The 4,993-nt window shown below is 45.2% G+C and overlaps 1 protein-coding gene across 1 annotated transcript in view; it reads right to left on the bottom strand.

The window, feature by feature from the left end:
• LOC121915788 (double-stranded RNA-specific adenosine deaminase-like) overlaps positions 1-3,334 on the bottom strand; it is an 8,547-nt gene extending 5,213 nt beyond the window's left edge. Inside the window, exons 1-2 of the mRNA XM_042440313.1 lie at positions 3,270-3,334; positions 2,426-2,579 (exon numbers count right to left, since the gene is read on the bottom strand). The gene's annotated coding sequence lies outside the window, so the exon portion shown is untranslated. The remainder of the gene's footprint in view (positions 1-2,425; positions 2,580-3,269) is intronic.
• Positions 3,335-4,993: the final 1,659 nt, after the last annotated feature.

The raw sequence follows: 4,993 nt of genomic DNA, 5'->3' as shown, positions 1-4,993 counted from the left end.
ATTTTTGGCTTTACCTGTCATCAATACATCTAGTTATATGTCCTTTTTCAAAAGATCCTCGATATTTAGGTTTTTTCCCCCATTCTCTTTTGAATTTTTAGCTAGTTTGTTCCTCAGTAGCTGAGTGAGTTTAACTATTTATTGAATAGTCCTGTAATCTTGCAAACCAGTCCTGTTAATCTGGGATATTTTCTTGTTTCCAGATTTGACATATGTAACTCTTCTGCTGTGAAAATTAGAATAGCATTTTGCCATAATTCCCCCCCCCCACCCCCAAATTGTCATTAACCATCCAATAGGAAGATCTCTGGTTTGAATTCCAGCTTTATTTTGTAATTTCCATAATCATAGAATCAAGAATTGTAAGAGTTGGAAGAGACCGCAAGGCCCATCCATTCCACCCCCTTCGCCATGCAGGAAATTCCAATCAAAGCATCCCCGACAGATGGCCATACAGCCTTCTGTAAACCTCCAAATCAAGGGAGACTCCACTACACTCCGAGGGAGTTTGTTCCACTGTTGAACAGCCTTTAGTCAGGAAGTTTTCCTGCCTCAATGTTGAGGTGGAATCTCTTTTCCTGCAGCTTGCAATCCATTGCTACCGGTTCTGTTCTCTGGAGCAAGCAGAAAACAAGTTTGCTCCCTCTTCAATATGACATCCCTTCAAGTATTTAAACGGCTATCATATCACCTCTTAATCTTTTTCTCCAGGAAACATCCCCAGCTACCTAAGTCATTCCCATAGGACATGGTTTCCAGACCCTTCACCATTTTAGTCTCCCTCCTTTGGACACGTTCCAGTTTCTCAATGTCCTTTTGAATTGTGGTGCCCAGAACGGACCCCAATATTCCTGGTGGGGCCTGAGGCAAAGCATAATAGAGTGGCACTATTACTTCCCTTGATCTAAATACTATACTTTTATTGAATGCAGCCATAAATTGCATTTGCCTTTTTAGCTGCTGCATCACACTGTTGACTCATGTTCAACTTGTGGTCAACTTGGACTCCTAGATAACAATTAATAAATTTGTTTTATTTATATACCGCTATTCCAAAGATCATAGCGGTGAATAGAAAGTAAGCTAATTATCAGTAAGCTAAATTTTGCCCCACAACATGGGTACTCATTTTAGCGACCTGGGAGGATGCAACCTGAGTCAAGCTTGGGCCCTTTTGCTGGTCTTGAACTCGCAACCTTGTGGTTTTTTCCCTTTCACACAATAGTCCTCGTTCAGCCCAGGTGTCTCCCATCCTATACTGTGCATTCATTTTTTCATCCGCCCTAAGTGCAGTACCTTACATTTCTCCATGTTGAAGTTCATTTTGTTAGCTTTGGCCCAGCTTTCTAGTCTATTAAAAAGTCATTTTGAATTTTGATCCTGTCCTCTGGAGTATTAGCTATTCCTCCTAATTGGTATCATCCTGCAATTTGATGAATATGCCCCCAATTCTGTCATCCAAGTCATTGATAAAGATGTTGAACAGCACTGGCCCCAGGACTGGCATTTAACCACTGCACAACCAGGACTACATCGTCTTGGAGGCCACCCCTTCCCTGCATCCTGATCACCCCCCTTTGTGCCCCCAAATACACCTCTAGGATGAGGGGTGCATTTTCAGCGTTTTTTTGGAGCCCCTGGGCCATATATTATGCCCAAGTGAGACAAGGTTTAAAACAACAGGAAGTAACCTGAATTACTCTGTTATAAAAGGTCTCTCTTAGCCCTAAGATGGGGGAAGAAACGGCAGCAAAAATCAATGAAAGCATTACCTAGAGTGTTACTTTGCAAATTGGTGGTCCCTGGATTGATGCTGGTCCCAAGCCCGTGGCAAACTGTGTACCCGTTGGGCATCCATTTAGTGCCAGTCTCTGGAACATCAGACATTTTGGAACCACTGCCTTAGAGGCAATTCAATAAAATAACCCCACCCCAATATTTTTGATTGGGGGATGGACATGCCTAACAAGTTGATTTAGACCCATGATCCTCAGTGTCATTTGTGCTTGATATGATCTTGAGCCCATTCTGTCCCCAACTATGAAGAATGTGTGAAAACATACGAAAACACCACACTCCCTGGAAATCCTTCCAACCCCCCCCCAACAGCTCCAATTTGTTCTGTAGTCCTCTCTCAAATGGCAACTGCAAATGGCAAGATGTCATTCTTGCTGCCATTTGGAGGGACCACAGAGGAAAATGAGAGATATTTGAGACTGCTCTGATCTATCTGGGTGGGGTGGCTGTAGCCGTGTGAAGGACTGGGAGTACAATGGGTCCTCACAGTTGCTGACCATTTCTAGAACCTTTGCCGAGTCCTACACATACACACATAACAGAGCACTCCCCCCAAAAACAACTAACAAAGCACCTCAGCTCGCTACAAAAGAAAAGTATCACATCTCGTCCTTAAGCCAAGTCCTACTTGGGATCATGGGGAGGCCCATCCTGAAAAGCAGCTGGAATTCACAAACGCTCCCCGACTTCTGTGCGTATTCCATCAGAGCGCTGACAGGGTTTTTCCCAGAGATGCTGAGTTGTGGCGTTGTGGCTGAAGGTTCTGGCTCAGTATGTTCAGACTGGGTTGGTGTGGAATGAAGAGAGAGAAAAGGAGAAGTAAAGGGCCAAACATCCATGGCAGTTACAGATCCCCCCCCCCCCTTACAACCCAGCTCCAGGCACTGCTTTGGGGATGGAACAAAAGGAAGAGCATTCTGCAGTGCCACCTTGGTGTGTCAGACGACACTTGCCATCTCCTTGATACAGTGGGCCCTTTGCATACGCAGGGGTCTGTTCCGGACCCCTCCCCGTGTACGGCAAAAATGCAGGACCTCAAATCCCGTTGATTTCTATGGCTTGTGCACTCATGCGTGCAGCATGGTGTGTGCATCATTTTAAGTCCCTGGCCTTGCCATGCACAGAAGATTAATCTGCATATGGCAAGTCCACGTACGAGGAGTGGTGGGCTGTACTGTATGAGACCCACTGCACTGAAGCACAACTCCTCCTCACCCCCCCAAAAAACCCACATTTGTTGGCAAGTCAGCTGATGGAGAACTGTGGTGGGTGGAAAAACTGAATCTGGCTAGTCGTGTTATTCTTAAGGTTGGAGACCAGAAGGATGAAGTGTAATTGTTAAATGCAGATGAACATGCAGGTCTTCAAAGTGTTGAGCAACGAAAAGTGTGCTTCAAAAGCAGACAATGTTATAGCTGATATTCAAGTGAACTCCCTTCCTTCCAACACTCTTTCATGGGGCCCCATCTCACCAATTCTGTCTCACTGGGAGAACTGTCCTCGTAGAGGGTTTTTTCTGGCTCTACACCATCTTCACACCTTCATGCTCAACTTCATAGAACAGGATCTTCATGGCATTGGCAGCTGCCTCCTGCTTGGGGCCAACTTTTTGCTTCCTCCCGCTTCTGCTGGAGGGAACCGACGGCCATCAATCACAGCCTGGAACTTAAATCTTGAGAGGCAGGATGTACAAATGGGCAAAAGAAAAAAGAAAAGCACAAGTGGCACAGTTAAACATATGTTATTGTTTAGAAACTGGCGCCTGCTGCTCAGAACATTTCAAGCTGACTTTCCTCTCATGGAAATCAAGGCAATACACAAGATTCTCTCTGTTCTCTGATTATCATAGAATCATAGAGTTGGAAGAGACCACAAGGGCCATCCAGTCCAACCCCCTGCCATCAGAAATCTCAATCAAAGCATCCCCAACAGATGGCCATCCAGCCTCTGCTTAAAGACCTCCAAAGAAGGAGAATCCACTACACTCCAAGAGGGAGTGTACTTCCACTTGGCGAACAGCCTTACTGTGCAGGAAGTTTCCTCTAATCGTGGAGTGGAATATCTTTTCTTCCTGCATAGCTTGCATCCATTGCTCTCGGTCCTATTCTCTTGAGCAGCAGAAACAAGCTTGCTCCCTCCTCAATATGACATCCTTCAAATATTAAACAGGGCTATCCTCACAACAATTCTCCAAGGTAGGATAGGGGTGAGAAGTTGACAGTGAGGCCCAAGGTCAAATAGTAATGCCCACAGCTAAGTTGGGATTTGCAACTCAGGCCTTTTCAGCACTAGTCTGACTCCAACACGCTTCCACATGCCGACTGTCTTCCAAGTCCTTGCGTCTTAACTGAAGATATTTTATTAGGAAAGCAGCTACTATGACAGTGCAAACCTCTGGGGAATTGTTTTCCCATTGGGCTTGCGGCCAATGCACTCTGGCCTAAGCATCATGTTGTTAGTTCTGAGTACAGTAAGTCCATAGAGCCAGAGTGGCATAATAGTGTTGATTTTGGACTACGACTCTAGATACCAGGGTATGATTCTCACCTTGGCTAGGAAACCCATTGGTGACCCTGGTAAATCACATGCTCTCAGCCTCAGGGAAGGCAATGGCAAGCCTCTTCTGAACAAATCTTGCCAAGAAAACCGCACAGTAGGTTTGCCTTAGGTCAGAAATGACTTGAAGTCACCACAACAAACACATCAACAAACAATAGTAGGTCAATGCAAGTCAAGTGGGATTTTATCTACATGTTGATACCATCATTCGGATGGAATGGTCCTATTCCAGCTCGAACTAGCTAGCCTCCTTGTGCACAGCATACACTTTCTTTCCAGCAAAGAATTTGGAAAAGTTCTTTTGTTAGGACTACACATTCCCAGAACTCCCACTGAAAGAAAAAAAGAAAGAGGAACTGTTTCCAAACTCTGCTCTGCAGCAGGGGCGGCTCTTCATAGCCTTGGGAATTCACGCACCCATCAACCCCAATGGTAAAGGATGAGGGAAAGAGAAGTTCATACTTTTGGAGGCCCAGAATGACTCTTCCTATTTAAAGCTCTATATGGTTGCTGCGAGCCAGGCTCTGCAGATGCTAACATTGCGTCTTTAGAATATGCTCAGCAGCTATACATTACAACAGTAAAGGATTTGCCTGACATCACCAGTCTTCCAAAGAAGCCTGGCTCCCATAATGGA

Source organism: Sceloporus undulatus, chromosome 9 (assembly GCF_019175285.1).
Source record: "Sceloporus undulatus isolate JIND9_A2432 ecotype Alabama chromosome 9, SceUnd_v1.1, whole genome shotgun sequence".
NCBI classification, from domain to species: domain Eukaryota; kingdom Metazoa; phylum Chordata; class Lepidosauria; order Squamata; family Phrynosomatidae; genus Sceloporus; species Sceloporus undulatus.
The sequence above is the reverse complement of the archived record's forward strand: the minus strand, read 5'-3'. Positions and strand labels throughout refer to the sequence as shown.